At 36.4% G+C, this 20347-nt stretch overlaps 1 protein-coding gene across 1 annotated transcript in view; it reads left to right on the forward strand.

Moving 5' to 3' along the window:
- Positions 1–20347, forward strand: part of ATP5PF (ATP synthase peripheral stalk subunit F6) — a 985871-nt gene that overhangs the window by 60339 nt on the left and 905185 nt on the right. The window lies entirely within an intron of this gene.

A 20347-nucleotide genomic window follows, 5' to 3' on the forward strand; every position in this document is an offset into this window, starting at 1 on the left:
CTGTTTTGAGACAGAATCTCACTCTGTTGCCCAGGCTGGAGTGCAGTGGCATGATCTCGGCTCACTGCAACCTCCGCCACCTGGGTTCAAGTCATTCTCCTGCGTCAGCCTCCTGAGTAGCTGGGATTACAGGTGCCCGCCACCATGCCTAGCTAATTTTTGTATTTTTAGTAGAGATGGAGTTTCAACATGTTGGCCAGGCTGGTCTTGAACTCCTGACCTCAGGTGATCCACCCGCCTCAGCCTCCCAAAGTGCTGGGATTACAGGCATGAGCCACCATGTCCGGCCCCCTATGCGGGTTTCTGGAGCTCTTTCTCTGCAATTCTCTCCTCCCTGGTACTCTTCCTTGAATATTGTAGCTGCCTCATTTTTCTAAAACGAGACTCAGTCTCCTCAAGTCAGGAGGACAACTATGTTCTCCTTGTGATTCCGTTCCCTGCCATAGTCCAGAAAGGGGTTTTCCTACAGATAGCCAAGCTCTTCTTTCACCTCTCCTCTTTAGTCTCTCTTGCTTCATGGATCAAAGTTCTATGGGATCTGCATTCTAAAATCTGAAAACCATTGTGACTTTGTCCAGTCTTCTAACAGGAGGAAAACTCTTTATCTAGTTATTCTACCATAATTATAACAGAAGACTTGATATGTATTTTGAAAAACAGTTTAATAGATTATTTTTTCTTTTGTGGTTAGTGCTTTTTGTCTTATTTACATCAAAATCATGAAGATAATCACTTATATTTTCCTCTAATATCTTTATTCTTTTAACAATTAGTTTGCAAATGATATGGAAACTATTTGTGTGTGTGTGTGATTAGGGATCAAGATAATTTTTTTCCATGTGAATATGCAAATGGCCTAGGACTATTTATTAACAACTCCCTTCTTCTATTAATGAATGGCCATGTTTCCTATTACAAATAATGTGGCAATATATATGCTGGTTTATTTTGGCACACTCTATTCTGTTTCATTAATCTATTTGTTTATTTTTGTACCAATATCACACTGTCTTGATTACTCTAGCTCTATAATAATCTGTAAAGAGAGTAAATGTCTTTCAGACTTTCAGATTTTTTCTTTTTTTTTTTTTTTTTTTTTTTCAAGATTGGACCTTTGCATTTCCTAATGCACTTTAAATTCAGCTTGGTGACTTTTGAAATAAATAAATACCCAAATCCTAATGGTATTTTTATTGCAATCTCATTGGATCTCAGATTAGTGTGAAACGTTGGACACAGTGGCTCACACCTGTAGTCCCAGCACTTTGGGAGGCTGAGGCAAGTGGATCACTTGAGGTCAGAAGTTTGAGACCAGCCTGGTCAATATGGTGAAACCACATCGCAACTAAAAATACAAAAATTAGCTGGGTGTGGTGGCAGGGTCCAGTAATCCCAGCTACTCGGGAGCCTGAGGCAGGAGAATCACTTGAACCCAGGAGGCAAGGTCGCAGTGAGCTGAGATCACGCCACTGTACTTCAGTCTGTGCGACAGAGCTAAACTCCATCTCAAAAAAAAAAAAAAAAAAAATTAGTGTGAAAATAAATAAAATATTTACAATGAGGCTTCCAAAACCTCATGAAATATCTTTTCATTTATATAGTTATTTAATTTTGGTAAAGAGATGTTTCACATTATTAGTTAGATTTATTCCCAGGTATATGATTTTTTTAAATATTATAAATGATATTTTTGCAACTTTTAAAAATTCATTGTGCCTTATACATTTTGTTTATGACCTTTATATAGTGATATTGCACAATTCACTATTAATTTACATTTGTGGATGATTTTGGAATTTCTACATACATGATCATCTTGTTCTATAAATACTGACACATTTATTTCTCTTTTAACCATCCTTAGACTTTTTCCTTGTCTTAGTTTATTGGTTACGTACTGAATTAAAATATTGTATTAAACAGCTGAACATAATCATCTTGTTGTTAATGTTGAGTGGATAGTTTTAATATTTCACTATAGTGTATGATTTTTCCTGTAGGTTATTTACTGATATTTTTTGTCAGAGTAAGGAACTTGCTTTCTGTTTCTAATTTGCAAAAAATTTTTTGTTTGTCTGTTTTAATCATAAATTAACACTGAATTTTACGAAATTTTTTTTGTGTCAATCAACATGATTTTATGACCATTATTTTTTATTTGATAATGTAGTGAATAATGTTGTTTATTTAACTATCCTTATCTACCTGGAATAAACCCCGCTTAGTCTTGTAGATAGAACTTTCTAATGTCTGTTAAGCAGCTTCACAGACACATTGATTGTGAACACATCAAAGTATTTCTTAAAATTTGTCACAAAGGAAGGAGCTTATGAACATGACAATTCAAATAATTCCTCTGAGAGACACATTTCATGGAGGGAAATGGCTGTAGTATGATTGCTAGATTGGATAAACTATAATGCAATAGCTAGTTAAAAATTACAGACTCTTCATGAGGTTTGTTAAACGGCATTAGATTTTTCCTAAGACTGAACACTGTTAGGATTTTAGAAGTTTTGGTTTTTCAGTTCATTAATGTCAATCAGAAAATCGCTGGAGAATTTTATCAGGAATAGTAATTATTTCCAAATGGAGCACCTACCAAACCATGTTAGGCTATGAAATTCTTCCAGATTTTGGACAATTCATAAAATACTAACTAAATTATCCATTTATTATTTAGGAGTGTCATGGAAAACTATGAAACCTGCCTGAGATTTTTTTTTTAGTTGTAGGAAAAAAGAACTATAGTTCAAAACAGAAGTTTAAAAGAATAATAATGGAAAGAATAAAGATGCTTTCTGCTGGTACTTTATTGAATTCAGCTGATCTCTAATACCATGGCACATACCCTTTGATTCATCACTTACGTTTCTAGCTATTTAACATTAGGAGACAATTATGTATGCTCACATTTGTAGCCATTAAGGTTTTTATGGTAACATGGCTTATACCAAAGAGAAACAAGAAAAGAATGAAAGAGAGAAAGAGGGAAAGGAGGAGGAAGGAAGGAAGGAAGGAAGGAAGGAAGGAAGGAAGGAAGGAAGGAAGGAAGGAAGGAAGGAAGGAAGGAAGGAAGGAGGGAGGGAGGAGGGAGGGAAAGGGAGGGAGGGAGGCAGGGAGGGAGGGAGGCAGGGAGGGAGGGAGGGAGGGAGGCAGGGAGGGGGGGAGGGAGGGAGGGAGGGAGGGAGGGAGGGAGGGAGGGAGGGAAAAGATTTCAATGTCTATCACCAAGTGATATGGTTTGATCATGGCTCCACCCAAATCCAGCCTTGAATTGTAACTCCCACAATTCCCACGTGTTGTAGGAGGGACCTGGTGGGAGGTAATTAAATCATAGGGGTGGGCCTTTCCAATGCTGTTCTCGTGGTAGTGAATAAGTCTCACGAGATCTGGTGGTTTTATGAATAGGACTTCCCCTGCACAAGCTCTTTTAGCCTGCTGCCATGTAAGAGGTCCCTTTGTTCTTCCTTTGTCTTCTGCCATGGTTGTAAGGCTCCCCAGCCATGTGAAACTGTAATTCCATTAAACCTCTTTCCTTTATAAATTACCTAGCCTCGTGTATGTCTTTATCAGCAGCATGAGAACAGACTAATATACCAAGGGAATAATTATATAATTAGGATCCATCAGTAAAATTAATTAATTCTCAGCAAACATTCAAATGACTAGTACAGGATACTTTTATTAACATGGGAAAATATTTGGTTGTTGTTAAATGAACAACAACCAAAAAAACCGGATTCCAATCCAGTATAGTCTTATTTTAAAATAATCTATATACAAAAATGTATGTATAAAAATTACATATATAATAATGTGGAAAAATTATGTTAAATTATTTCTGGAATGGTAAGCTATTTTTATTTTCTTCTTTTTTGTTTTTATATCTTTCTTAAATATGTTTTTCTTATATAAGGCAAAAATAAACCTTGTAATAATACATTTTGTTGTAGTTAGACACAAATACAACATCCCCATATTGTCTTATAAATACCTCCAAAACCCTCTTAAAAAGAAGCTTCCTCCACGTGAAGCAATTCTTTACATGCATTACTGAATGTATGTTAAAAGGCCAAGAGGCGAGGCGCAGTGGCTTATGCCTGTAATCCCAGCACGTTTGGAGGCCAAGACGGGTGGATCACTTGAGGTCGGGAGTTTGAGACCAGGCTGACCAACATGGTGAAACCCTGTCTCTACCAACAATACAAAATTTAGCCATGCATGGTGGCCGGTGCCTGTAATCCCAGCTACTCAGGAGGCTGAGGCAGGAGAATCACTTGAACCTAGGAGGAGGAGGTTATAGTGAGTTGAGATCACACCACTCCATTCCAGCCTGAGCAATGAAGCTAGATTCCATCTCAAAAAATGAAAAAGGCTAAGAGAATTATTCCATTTACCTTGTGTCCTATTTCCCACTTTGACTTACTGAGAATACAGCATTAGTGTTTTTATTCTAAGTACACTTGCCACAAGTAGAACACATTATTTTACCATAGTCCATGGCACCCCATGTGCAAATCAGCTGTCAAGTAACCCACCAAATGCAATTTATCCAGTCCTCCTTACAACTGCTGGAGGTTCTGGAATTAAAGAGTAATTGGCTGGTTACTGCATTTTCTCCACAGCAGCATTCTGTTACTCCATCAAGCATTAGAATTTACCTGTACAAAAGAGTCTGGCATAAGAGTGCAGTGGGCCTAAATGTCATCTAATCAATGGCAGCAACAACTCTAAAAACAGAGTAATAATAAGTAGGCAAGGGTTTGCCTGAACCAACCAGATTACCATTATACGTTTAAAGAATGAGGTACCAAATCACAGTAGCCAGCTGCCCTTGCAAGCCACCATTTCTACGGAAGCCACGCACGAGTACAGGGTGCTGGATGCTGTCAAATTATTTCATTTTGGCAGGACTCCGATTGAAAAAAATTATTGCTGCAGTGTTCCAAATCTACTTGTTCTTACTATCACTGCACACAATATCTCAAAAATAATGGACAGCTGAGAAAAATGAGGTATTTTCCCCATATGTAAGGTAGAAATCACTTTTCAAGTGTCTGTGTATATCTTTTGTTCATAAATAACATGGAATTTGGTGGTAGTACATATCTTCACTGTTGGCAATTACTATTTGCAGTAAAATAAGCTAATATGTATTTTTTCAGATCCTTCATAAAACCTCAACACAAATGCTCTTCATCAAATGACAAAATATTGAATGCATGAATAAAATCCCACCTATCCAGTTATCTAGGGAAGTGCATCATTTTAGATAACTAAATTACACAAATGGTGGGAATATCACTTCTTTTAACTTTTATTTTACATTCAGGGGTACATGTACAGGTTTTTTATATAGGTAAACTTGTGTCACAGGGGTTTGCTGTATGGATTATTTCATCACCCAAGTACTAAGCTTAGTATCCAAGAGTTATTTTTTCTGATCCTCTCTGTCCTCCTGCCCTGCACCATCAGGTAGGCCCTAGTGTCTGTGGTTCCCCTCTATTTATCCATGTGTTCTCATCATTTAGCTGCCACTTATAAGTGAGAACATGTGGTATCTGATTTTCTGTTCCTGCATTAGTTTTCTAAGGATAATAGCCTCCAGCTCCATTCATGTTCCTGCAAAGGACATGATCATGTAATTTTTTTATGGTTGCATAGTATTCCTTGGTGTATATGTACCACATTTTCTTTATTCAGTCTACCATTGATGGGCATTTAGGCTGATTCCGTGTCTCTGCTATTGTGAATAGTACTGCAATGAATATACATGTGCATGTGTCTTTATAATAGAATGATTTCTATTCCTTTGGGTATATACCCAGTAATCCCATTACTGAATGGTAGGTCTGTTTTTAGCTTTTTGAGGAGTTTCCACACTGCTTTCCATGTTTATTGAACTAATATACACTCCTAAAAACAGTATATAAGCATTCCCATTTCTCCACCACCTCTCCAGCGTCTGTTAGTTTTGACTTTTTAATAATAACCATTCTGACTGGTGTAAGATGATATCTCATTGTGGTTTTCATTTGCATTTCTCTAATGATCAGTGATATTGATCTTCTTTCCATATGCTTGTAGGCTGCATGTATGTCTTCTTTTTAAACACGACTGTTCACGTTCTTTGCTTAATGTTTAATGAGGTTGTTTGTTTGTTGCAAATTTAAGTTCCTTATAGATGCTGGATATTAGACCCTCATCAGATGCATAGTTTGCAAGTCCTTTCTCCCATTCTGTAGGTTTTCTATTTACTATGGATCTGAAAGAAGAGAAGGTGCAGCAAAGAAGTCCCATAAGAAATAGCCAGTGGACCAATATCCTTGATGAACATAGATACAAAAATCCTCAACAAAATACTAGCAAATTGAATCCCACAGCACATCAAGAACCTAATCCACCATGATCTAGTAGCCTTTATCCCTGGGATGCGAGGTTGATTCCACATATGCAAATTAATAAATGTGATTCATCATATAAACAGAACTAAACACAAAAAACACGATTATCTCAATAGATGCAGAAAAGGCTTTTGATAAAACACAACATCGGTTTATGTTAAAAACACTCATTAAACTAGGTATTGAAGGAACATACTTCAAAATAATAAGTGCCATCTGTGACAAATCCACAACCAACATCATACTAAAATAGGCAAAAGCTGGAAGCATACCCCTTGAAAACTAGCACAAGACAAGGATGCCTTCTCTCACCACTCCTATTGAACATGGTGTTAGAAGTTCTGGCTAGAGCACTCAGGCAAGAGAAAGAAATTAAGAGCGTTCAAATAGGAAGAGAGTAAGTCCAACTTTCCCTGTTTGCAGACAACATGGTTCTATGTTTAGAAAACCCCATAGTCCCAGTCCAAATCCTTCAGTTGATAACAACTTCTGTAAAGTCTCAGGATACAAAATTAATGTGCAAAAATCACTAGCATTCCTATACACAAATATCCAAGCTGAAAGCCAATTCAGAAATGACACCCCATTCACAACTGCCACACGCACACACACACACAGACGCAGACACACACACACACACAAATAGGAAAACAGCTAATCAAGGAGGTGAAAGATCTCTACAAGGAGAACTACAAACCATGGCTCAAAAAATGACACAAACAAATGGAAAAACATTCCTTGCTCATGCATAGGAAGACTCAATGTCATTAAAATGAGTATACTGCCCAAAGCAATTTACAGATTCGGGAATCTGCTCTTTCTATCAAACTACCAATGACATTATTCACAGAACTAGAAAAAAACTATTTTAGAATTCATATGAAATCCAAAGGGAGCCCAAATAGCCAACTGAATCCTAAGCAAAAGGAACAAAGCTAGAGGCATCACATTACCCAGCTTCAAACTGTGTCACAGGAATACAGTAACCAAAATAGTATGATACTGCTACAAAAACAGACACACACCTAGACCAACGGAACAGAATAGAGAATCCAGAAATAATGCTGTACACCTACAACCATCTGATCTTCAACAAAATTGACAAAAACAATCAATGGAAAAAGGACTCCCTATTTAATAAGTGATGTTGGGATAACTGGCTAGCTATATACAGAAGTTTGAAACTGGTTATCCCTTTTTCCAACTTAATTTTTGTTTGATAACTTTTAAAAGTGATTGTGCATTTTCCCATATGAAACATAATGTAAACACTGCTGATATATTGCCTCAATTTTTATGATGTTCTATAGCTATAGAAGTTCAAGTCAATGAACAGAATGCATGTTGACCTTAGGCACCTGCTTCCTTAGGGAAAAATGTTATGATTTTATTGTTGCCTTTTATTATTTGCAATTTTCTTTTAAGTGCGCAGAACTACATCTGGATAATCTCCATAGCACAGCTTTCTGCACATACACACACAAATTTAGAAAATTATCAACCTGACATTGCCATTAATAACATTTGTAGTATCATAGTCTTTATAATATTACTTACAAAACAATGTGTCATAGCCTCTTCCTTATTAGTTTGATCTCATCTGCTTTCTCATCATACCCATTTGTGCATAGTATATATGAAGGGTACTTAATTCTTAATATTTGTGGAATGTTATTTGCTGCCTTGCATGTATTTTTCATCTGAGACATAGCATATTGCTAATCATTTTCGCCAATTCAATACTATTTGTGTTTAATTTTTAACAAGTGTCTAGGTGCTAGCAAGGTTCTTGAATGTAACAACAGAATAAAAATTTCATGTTTTCTTCAAGCAACAATAGACTTGCTTGTTTCAGGTCAATACTTCCACTGAGAACAATGAGAAAAACTGAAGATGATTTAGATAGAAATATATACTTGAAGACATTAGAGAGCAACCAAACCACCAAAGACTTGTGGAGCTGGGAGAATGTGCACAGGGTTGAGCCTGATATTTAGTGCTCCTCTGCTCCTCAAGCATTTACCTTTTTGAAAATAGCAGTTGAGGGAATAAGCAGGTGAGCAGGGAGTATTGCAGCATCACAGGAATGAGGGGTACTAAAACTAGAACCCTAAACTTGTTAAGGAAAAGAGACCCAAGTAAACACCCAAAGCTTTTAGTTTGAATACCAAAAGGCTACATACAGTCGGGGAGTAAGAATATGCCAGAAATTGACCACCACTTGTTAAGGCCTTCAGATTACAGATTCCAACTTGCTCAAGCTCTAATTAGATTAAGTAGATTACACTAATCAACCAATAGCTCAAAAGCCTGGCAGTAGCAAATTTAAGTCCTCTAGAGAGGGAGATAAAAATTCAGAAACTCAAATTATGTTGACATTTTTATGCACAAAATTTGTCATCAACCTAAAACAACTAGGCCTATAAAATATTTCAAAGAACCAGGAAAAAATAGAATCAGAATTATAAGAGATTCTGATGTTGCAGTTACCAGGTATGGATTTTAAATAAGTATTATATATTATTTAAAATAACTTCATATAAAACCAAAATTCTATATCCAACAAAATTATTACTAAACTAAAAGACACAATGTAGAATTTCAGAAAACTGTAAACTACTTTAAAAAAAAGGAAATCATAGAAATGAAAAATACAATGACTAAAATTAGGAATTCAATAGAGAAGTTTAATATTTATACTGAATATCTATACTGAAGCACAGAGAGAAAAGGAATGGAAAACACACACTCAAAGAGCATAAATTATATATGAAACACAAAGAAAAATTCAACTGTACATGAAGGTTAGAGTCTTAGTAAAAAGGAAATGAGATAATAATAGGAAGAGAATGGCCAAAAACATTTCAAAACTCACAAAATACATCAAGTCACAGATTCAACAAGTTTTAGGAATCTCAAATAAATCTAAACAAAATGAAACGTAGGCACCTTATCGTAATAGTGCAGAAAATGGAAGTAATTAATTAATTTTAAAAGCAGCCAGAGAAGAAACTAGGCATCTTGATATCAAAAGAGCAAAGAAGAATGACAGATGACTACTTAAAATTAATAATGGAAACTAGAAAAAAAGGAATGACATCTTCAAATTGCACAAAATAATTTCAAACCAGAATTGTATAGCCAAACAAAAAAAAAATTGCTGAAAATGAAAGCAAGGGACTTTTACTGGCACTGTAAGTATTGTATATGTAGAAAATTCAATATAACCTACAGATAAACTATTTGAGTTATTATAATAGATTTATAAGATCACTGTCTACAAGGTCAATATAGAAAAAATATTTACATTTTTGTATAGGTGCAAAAACAAGTTAAAAAAGTCAAAATGTACTATTAATGATAGCATCCAAACTGCAAAGTGCTAGAAATAAATACTTTTAAAGTGTGTAAGAACTCTGTAAAAAACAAACAAACAAACAAAACTATGAAACATTACTGACAAAATTAAAGATTACCTAAACAAATAGGGGGATATACTCTGTTCATGGAATTGAAAGACTGAATATTTTAAAATGCAATTTGCAATTATCTGTCAAATGGTGATAAAGTAATTTCACTCAGTAAAATTCCAATCAAAATCCCAGGAGATAATTTTTGGAAAATGGAAACCTGATTCTAACATTTGTTTAGAACTGTAAAAATAACCAAGAAGATCTTGAAGGAAAAAAAGAACAGAGTTGGGTGACTTGCATTCTCAATTACCAAAATTTTTGAGTTTGTAGTAGTTAAGATATGAATATGGACACAATAACAGAAATAAACAAGTAACACAGAATAGATAATCTAGAAATGGACCCATATATATATATAAACACTGGAATATGAGAATGACAGCATTAAAGAGCACAGGGAAAAATACTGTCTTTTCAACAAATTGTGTTGGATCAATTGAATATCTACATGGAAAGAAATAATCCCTGCCCTTTACCACACTGCATACAAAAATATCAATACCAGTAGATGGTAAATCTAAGTATAAAAGAGAAATAAAGTTTCTGATTAAAATTTTTTTTGGCCTTGGGGATGAAAGAGATTTCTTCCCATGGTAGCATGAACCATTAAAGTTTAATAAAAATGGAGTACAATAAAATGAGAAATACATGTTACCCAAAAGACAGCATTAATAGAGTGAAAACACAAATTACCAAATGGCAAAAAGACATTTCTAATATCTACAACCACAGATATAACCAGGGCTTATATCTGGAATATTTTTCAACTTTAAAAATAAAAATAGACACATAGACCAATGGAACAGAATAAAGAATCCAGAAATAAAGCCAAATACTTACAGCCAACTGATCTTTGACAAAGCAAACAAAAACATAAAGTGAGGAAAAGACACCCTATTCAACAAACGGTGCTGGGGTAATTGGCAAGCCACGTGTAGAAGAATAAAACTGGATCCTCATCTTTCACCTTATACGAAAATCAACTCAAAATGGATCAAAGACTTAAATCTAAGACCTGAAACCATAAAGATTCTAGAAGACAACATTGAAAAAACCCTTCTAGACACTGACTTAGGCAAAGACTTCATGAACAAGAATCCAAAAGCAAATGCAACAAAAACAAAGATTAAATAGATGGGACTTAAATGTGCTAAAAAGCTTCTGCACAGCAAAAGAAATAATCAGTAGAGTTAATAGACAACCCACAGAGTGGTAGAAAATCTTCACAATCTGTCCATCCAACAAAAGAGTAATATCTAGAATCTATGAAGAACTCAAACAAATCAGCAAGAGAAAAACAAATAATCCCATCAAAAAGTGGGCTAAGGATATGAATAGACAATTCTCAAAAGAAGATATACAAATGGCCAACAAACATATGGAAAAATGCTCAACATTACTAATTATCAGGGAAATGCATATCAAAGCACAATGCAATACCACCTCACTCCTGCAAGCATGGCCATAATCAAAATATCAGAAAATAATAGATGTTGGCATAGATGTGGTAAAAAGGGAACATTTTTACACTGTTGATAGGAAAGTAAACTAGTATAACCATTATGGAAAACAGTGTGGACATTCCTTAAATAACTAAAAGTAGATCTACCATTTGATCCAACAATCCCACTACTAGGTATCTACCCAGAGGAAAAGAAGTCATTATACAAAAAGATACTTGCGCATATATATATGTATACACACACACACGCGCGCACACACACACACACAAATAGTAGATATATGCTTACAGCAGTACAATTTGCAAATGCAAAAATACGGAACCAGGCCAAATGCCCATCAATCAATGAGTGGGTAAAGAAAACGTGATATTTACACATATATATATAAATACCATGGAATACTACTCAGCCATAAAAACGAACAAAATAATGTCATTCACAGCAACCTGGATGGAGCTGGAGACTATTATTCTAAGTGAAGTAACTCAGGAACGGAAAAACGAAAAATTGTGTATTCTCACTCATTTGTGGAAACTAAGTTAAGAGGATACAAAGGCATAAGAATGATATATTGGACTTTGGGGACTCAGGGGAAAGGGTGTGGGGTGGCTTGGAATAAAACACTACACACATCAGGTACAGTGTCCACTGCTCGGATGGTACACCAAAATCTCAGAAATCACCACTAAAGAACTTATTTATGTAACCAACACCGCCTGTTCCCCAAAGACTTATTGAAATACATACATACATACATACATACGTACATACATACATACATACATACATAAATAAATAAAAATGAGATGAAAGTTGAGAATAAAATAAAAAATAAATGAGCAAAAGACTTGAACAGAGACTTCTTAAATGACCAATAAACATACAAAGAGTTTGTTGGCCTCAAAATACCAAGGAAATACACATGAAGTACACATTATGCTCACCAAAAGTAAACAAACTAGCAATACCAAGTGTTGGTTAGGATAGGACGTGGAGCAACAGAAATCATCATATCCTGTTGATGGAGATGTAGCTTGATATAACCACTTTGGAAAACTGGCAGTAGCTACTAAAGCTCAACAAATGTAGGCTTTGTGACCCAGCAATTAAGCAACTCAGTATATAACCAACAGAATTCTGTACTTATGCACACCCAAAGACCTGTAAAGGAATGTTTATCACAACACCGTTGAAGTGTCTATTCTCATCCTTCAATGTTCATTGCAGTCCTATTTGCAAGAATCCAAACTGAAAGTAATGCAAATGTTCAGCAATGCAAATACCTATGAATTTTGGAATATTCACAGAACTAAGTATCATTAAGCAATGAAAAACAAATGAGTAACTACGCATTCACCAAGAATGAATCTCACAAACATAATATTGAGGAAAAATCCCAAACACAAAAGATAACATAGAGTGTGATTCCACTTATGTGCTATTCAAAAAAGTCAACATTGAATTATGGCGTGAGAAGTAAATATAGCAGTTATCCTCTGGTTGGGGGAAAAGTTGCTGGGAGGAGGCATAAGAGTACTTCTGGTATGCCATTTGCATAGATTTGGTCACTTTGTGAAAGTTTACAATTTGTGCCCTTTCTGGACGTGTATCTTCAGTCGATGTTTATTTAAAACATTTTTAATGGCTCAAGCCTGTAATCCCAGCACTTTGGGAGGCCGAGACGGGCGGATCACGAGGTCAGGAGATCGAGACCATCCTGGCTAACATGGTGAAACCCCGTCTCTACTAAAAAATACAAAAAATTAGCTGGGCGAGGCGGCGGGCGCCTGTAGTCCCAGCTACTCGGGAGGCTGAGGCAGGAGAATGGCGTGAACCCGGGAGGCGGAGCTTGCAGTGAGCTGAGATCCGGCCACTGCACTCCAGCCTGGGCGACAGAGTGAGACTCCATCTCAAAAAAATAAAATAAAATAAAAATAAAAAAAATAAAATAAAACATTTTTAAACATGCAAAATTCATCTATGGTGTTACAAATTAGAATAGCAATTACCTTTGAAGAGTGTCCTGGGCAGTGCTGGGGAACAGGTCTGAAGGGGGCATTAAGGATGCTGGTAATGTTGTTACAGGGCCTGAATCATGTTTGCATTAATTCTTTCACTATGATTTGTGAGAATTTTAACATATATTTTAATAGACATTTATTAATAATTGTTTTAAAGTATATGAATTTTTGAATACATATTAATTTTTTGAATTGTATTGTGTGTGGGTGTGTTATATTTCACATTTTTAAAGTATTAAAAAATATCATCTTAGTTCAATTTTTTGAACTGATGGGCAAAAAACCTGTCAATTATACAAACTATATTAAAAATTATTTCTCTAGGCTAGCCCTAAATGTGTGTAGAATAGAGTAAGGTTCTATATCATAAAATATATGTGCCTTTATGCAAATAATATTGCAGATGTGATCTTATCTGGCAATTCCTGGCAGCGAGAATAAGAGCTGAAGTTTGGGCCCACAAAACTATTTAAATTTCAATGGCTTGAAAACAAGATTTGCAGTCAGCAACTCTGGAAAAAGAAACAGCATTTTAATTTTAAAAGCAATATGCTTGGAGTGGGATGGGGTAATTAACAGCTTGAGTCTAAATTGTGGCTACTACCTGAATTAAAATATATGTTGGTCTTCCTGGAATAATGGTAGAGAGAGGCCATTACAGAGCCAGAGGATCTTCCTAAGAATCACAATCTAACTAAAGAGACTATTAATGCAAATATCTCACACAAATACATTTTCTTCTGGCTCTGTGTCCCCCACTCCTAAGATGACTGGACAAGCCCCAAGAGAAATGGGACAGAAGCAAAAACTGAAAAAACACTCAAACACAAACACACAATAAGTTGCCCTGTTTCTGATGGCACAAGTATACATATGTAACAAACCTGCACGTTATGCACATGTACCCTAGAACTTAAAGTATAATAATAAAAAATAAATTAATTAAAAAAAAGAAAAAAAAAATAAGTTGCCCTGTTTCCAGAGCAACATGACTCTATGATGTCAGTGGGGAGAAATTTCTCCTGCTTTAAAACAGAGGCAGTGGCATGCTGTAAACATGTGAAACCAGGAAAGAAGGAAACAGCACCATCATAAGCATAGCTGGTGGCCTATCATTAGCACTCCCCAGAACACCAGCCAATGCTAGACACTGCTGCAGTTTGACATCTCCTGACCTTGGAGGGTGACCACAGCTTCAGCTGCCATAGGAAATAGCAGCCACTGGAAGTGACTCAACAATGGACCCTTGGGCCATGGGTAAAGTCCTTTATGCATTTTGACAGACCATAAGAGACAATTTTTGTAAAGGCTGCAAGGACTTGAGTTTCTCATAAGTAGGTGGAGGATATAGGAGAGACAGAGAGGATTTTGGTAGTTTTTTAACTGTGGAAATTTCAAAGCAGGCCAAAATTATTGATGTTAATCTACCTTTTGAATCCCAAGATTATTAGAAAACACAGATTACATTACTAATAAGAATGAGCAACCTGAATGTATAGATGTTTTCTCTTACCTAAATCTTGCCTATTTTCTAATTATCTAACTGAAAGTCGTGATTCTTCATTTCCTGATACATTACATCTAGAAAAGTACAATTCTTAAGCTGAAGCTTTTTTAAAATCTTTCCTTGACAAAATTCTTGTGAAATTTCTAAGGCCTAACAGCATAATAAAACATCAAATGTCGCATGCAAAGCATGCCATTTGAAAGGAAGGGACTCTATGTAATCCCTTCTAAAATGTATTGCTCAGATTTAACTACAGTCAGGAATCCATAACAGAGCAACATTTCAGAACAAGACTGCTACCCAGAATTTGAAATCACACAAAATCTATCCAGTCTCTTTTGCCTTCATTCTTTGTTAACTTAAAAATATTGATGCCTACATTCTAAACTTCCAAAGAAATATTAAAGATAAAAACCTCTGAGTAAAGAATATGCCTGAGTATAACCATGACTAGAATACTGATATTCAACTGCTTCCTTCTAGAACCTAAGTTACAAGGCTTAAAAAGAAAAAAACTACATCCACATCAGAGATGGCAGAAGTGTACAATGACATGCTATGAAATTAGTGGAACTTCTAGCAAAAATAATCCAGCTGAAGCTAGAATAATTAATTTGCCCAAGAGTCAACTCATAACCCTCTTTCCCGAGAAAGCAAGGTAGTAAGAAAATACCTACAGGAAATTATGGCAGAACTACAGCAACTTCCTAAAACATTGAGGAGAAAAGGCTGGCGATTAGGGTAGCTGACAGTTTAGTGGAAGAGAATGCCTGTGGGGTCTCCTTCCCACTGGGAATCAAAGCAGTAGGAAAGGGAAGCCGTGAGAGGGCATGTGTGGCCACGGCAATGACAGTCAGTGGCAGCAGGGCTGTCTCCTGAGGTAGCAAGACCTTAGCTGAGAAAGCAAGTGTCACCATTTTTTTTACATGTATTTAGTTACTCATTTATATTTATTTAACAGCTTTAATTGAGGTATAATGTATACAATTTGATGAGTTTGGACACATGTAAATACCCATGAGAGTATCAACATAATCAAGGTAATTAACATATCCAACACCTCCCAAAATTTTCATGCATTCTTCTGTTTTTTGTCACCTTTGTGCCAAGAAGGGAGAAGACAGACCCTCCAGGTTAGCTTGAATGGAAGATACTAATGTTCTCTGGTGTAGTGCCAGATGTTCAAACTGCTCACATTTCCAGTTCCTCTCCACTTTCCTGAGGTTATAGACGCATAGGACTGGTCACATAAACTTATATTAATATATGTCCATAAAAAGGCTTATGCCAGTCCCAAGCAGGGAATAACCTACAATGTCCATCAAAACAGAATGGATAAATAAACGGTGTAATAGTTATCCAACAAAATTATACTCACTGATTTAAAAACATGAATGATGATACCTGCAACAATGTACCTGAGTGTCAAAAAATTTACTTTCAAAAACATGTACATCAAAGAATACATTTTTGTGAGAATGCCCATCTTTATACAATTTAAAACAGGCAAAACCAACCTATGGTTATGGAAATCAGAACAATGGCTATCTATGGGGAATTATCTGAATGAAGACATAAGATAATTTCTAGGGTAATAATGTTTTATGTCATCATATTTGCATCCATTTATCAAAATTCATTGAATTTAATCCCTAATATCTATGCATTTCACAGTATGTAATTTTTACTTCAAGTTTATAGAAACAGCGTGATATCTGGAAGATGGTGGAATAAAACTTTTCTGCACTTGTCCTCTCTCAGGAAACTTAACTGGAACTATCCATGCACAAAAATATACAAGAGCTAAGGAGTCCAGGTAAGAGATTACAATATCTCAGTGTAGCATAGAAATAAGGAAAGACACATTGAAGAGAGCAATAAAGTCTCACATTACTGGCATCATCTCTCCCTCAAGCCTGTATAGCATAGCAAGGAGAGAGACACTTTCTGCCTGAGAAAAAGAATGAGTTCTTGACTTTGCTATAGATCTTAGCACCAGGCCTGCCCCAGTAAAATCCAGATCAGGCTATTCTTCATAGCTCAGGCTTCAGGCTAGCCTCTATGACCCAAGGCATCAGGCCCATCCTATTGCCAGGCTGATTCCCATAGCCACAGGCTCCATGCCTATCCTACCACCAGGCCTTGGCATCAGATTTGCCCCCATGACCCAGTGCTCCAGCAGACCAAGAGTCCAGGCCTGCCTTAGTAGGCCCTAGTGCCAGGCTGGAACCCATGGACCAAGGCTCTAGGACCACTCTGGTGGATGCAGGCTCCAGGACTGCCTCAGCACCAGACTGGTGCCTGCAGTCCTAGGTTTCACTGGACCCAGGGTCCAGGCTGCCCCAGAAAATCTAGGGATCCAGCTCACCTGAGTAAACCCCAGTCCTAGGCGGGCCTCTGTGGGCAGACTCAAGGCCTATCCCTGAACAGTCAGTTTACAAGCCCACCTTAGTGGGCCCTGACACTCAGATGGCCCATGTGAACTCAGGCTACAGGTCTGCCTGCAGCAAACCCAAACTCCAGGCCATCCCATGTGGAGCCAATTCCAGGCCTACTCACTTGTTGACCCAGGTACCAGGTTATTCTGCCCAAGGACTCCAGCAGCAAGCCTACACATGGTATCTAAGTCAGGCTGCCTAGAATTTCTAGACAGGCTAATTTATGAAGAGCTCTTCCTGCCAAAGCCATTCTGTAAAGGCTGGAAAGATGCTTACTTCCTAAAATGTGTAGATATCAACACAAGGCCACAAAAATCATGAATAATTAGAGAAACATGACACCACAAAAGGAGCAAAATAAAGCACCAGTAACGAACCCTAAAGAAATGAAGATCTATTAACTGCTTGACAAAGAATTCAAAATAATCATCTTAAATAAGCTCATTGATGTTCGGCACAGTGGCTCATACCTGTTATCCTAGCACTTTAGGAGGCCAAGGCAGGTTGATCACTTGAGGTCAGGAGTTTGAGACCAGCCTGACCAACATAGTGAAACTTCATCCCTACTAAAAATAGAAAAATTAGCCAGGCATGGTGGTGAGCACCTGTAATCCCAGCTACTCGGGAGGCTGAGGCAGGAGAATCACTTGAACCCAGGAGGCAGAGGTTGCAGTGAGCCAAGATCATGCCATTGCACTCTGGCCTGGACAACAAGAGTGAGATTCTTGTCCAAAAAAAAAGCAGCTCATTGAGCTATAAGAAATAACTAAATGCTATTAGATATTAAGATAACTAAATGATATTAGAAAAACAATAAATGAACAAAGTAAGAAGTTCAAAGAAGAGATAGAAACCATAAAAAAGAACCAAACAGAAATTCTGGAACTAAAGAACACAATGAATGTACTGAAAAAATTCATAGAGAGCTATTCAACAGCAGACCCAATCAATCATAAGAAAGAATCTGTGAGCTTTAAGCCAGATGACTTTAATTATTCGGTCAGGGGAACAAAAGGAAAGAGAATTTTTAAAAGTTAAGGAAGATTATAGGATTTATGGGACATCATAAAGCAAACCAATATACACATTTCAGGGTATCAGAAGGAGGAGAAAGAGAAGGGGACAGAATGCTTGCTTTCAGTAAAAAATGACAGACTTTTCAAATCTGGAAAGGGAAATGAACCCCTAGATCCATGAAGCCCAAAGAACCTCAAATATATTAAATACCAGAAGATCTTCACCAAGATCCATTATTATCAAATTCTCAAAAGTCAGTGACAAATGGAATTTTGTAAGCAACAAGAAAAAATCAGTTTGTCACATTCAAGGAACCCCCATAAAATTGTTAGTGTATTTCTCAGCAGAAATTTTGTAGGCCAGGAGAAAATGGGATAATGTATTCAAAATAGTAAAAGAAAAAAACTTTCAACCAAAAATACCATACCCAACAAGGTTGCCCTTCAAAAATATTTGTTAAAAAAGATAAATTTTTTCAGACAAACAAAAACTGAGGGAGTTCATCACACTAGATTTGCCTTACAAGAAATGTAAAATAAAGTTTCTCAGGTTGAAACAAACATATGCTAACAACATGAGAACATACAAAAATGTAAAACTTCCTGTAAAGTTTTGATACCCTACTGTCAAGTTTAGATACTCTACTAAACTGTAATATAGCCAGAATACTGTAATCATGGTTTATAAATCACTTTTAACTCATGTAAGTTAAAATACAAAGAATTAAAAGTAACTATAGCTATAACAATCTGTTAATTTGATACAAAATATATTTAAAAACATGAATTGTTTTTTTTTTTTTTTTTTTTTTTTTGAGACGGAGTCTTGCTCTGTCGCCCAAGCTGGAGTGCAGTGGCGCGATCCTGGCTCACTGCAAGCTCCGCCTCCTGGGTTCACGCCATTCTCCTGCCCCAGCCTCCCGAGTAGCTGGGACTACAGGCGCCCGCCACTGTGCCCGGCTCATTTTTTGTATTTTTAGTAGAGACGGGGTTTCACCGTGGTCTCGATCTCCTGACCTTGTGATCTGCCCGCCTCGGCCTCCCAAAGTGCTGGGATTACAGGCGTGAGCCACCGCGCCCGGCTTAAAAACATGAATTGTTACATCAATAACATAAAGTATAAGGAGGTGAAAAGTTAAAATACAGAGTTTTTGTATTCAATATAAGTTATCAGCTTAAAATAGACTGCAATAACAATTAGATGTTTATGTAAGCCCCATGGCAACCACAAGGAAAAAAGCCTGTAGATGACACACAAAAGATAAGAAAAAAATAATGAAATCATGGCACTAAAAAAATTAACAAATCATGACAAAAGACAGCAAAAGAGGGAGAATGGAATAAAGGAACTACAAAAGAGTTAGAAAACGTTTTTAAAATGGAAGTGGTAAATCCTTACCTATCAACAATTACCTTAAATGTTAAGTGGATTAAATTCTCCAATAAAAAAAATACAGCTCAGGAAAAGCAGGGAAAAAAAAGAAAATAATGTTACAAATAATTTTTAAAAATGTAAATATATATGTGTGTAAACACACATGTACACACACATTGGCTGGGTAGATTTTTAAAAAGCAGAAATTCAACTAAATACTGCCTACAATAAACTGATTTTAGTTGATGCTATGGTTTAAGTGTTTGTGTCTGCTTCAAAATTCATTTTGAAACTTGATCTCCAATGCAACAGTATGAAGAGGTGAGGCCTAAGGAGTGATTTGACTATGAGGGCAAAGTTCCCCTAGAAGGGACTAGTGCCTTTTAAAAGGGCTTGAGGGAGTGAGTTTGCCCCTTCCATCCCTTTTTACCTTCCACCTTTCACCATGTGAGAACACAGCCACAAGGTGCCATCATGGAAGCAGAGGGAAAGCCTTCATCAGAAGCCAAATCTACTAAGACTTTGATCTTTAGACTTCTAGTTTCTACAACTGTCAGAAATAAATTTATATTATTTATAAATTACCGACTCTGTGGTATTTTTGTTACAGCAGCAGAAACAGACAGATGGAAGAAGGTATTCCATGA

The sequence above is a fragment of the Macaca thibetana genome, chromosome 3 (assembly GCF_024542745.1).
Source record: "Macaca thibetana thibetana isolate TM-01 chromosome 3, ASM2454274v1, whole genome shotgun sequence".
Classification (NCBI taxonomy): Eukaryota; Metazoa; Chordata; class Mammalia; order Primates; family Cercopithecidae; genus Macaca; species Macaca thibetana.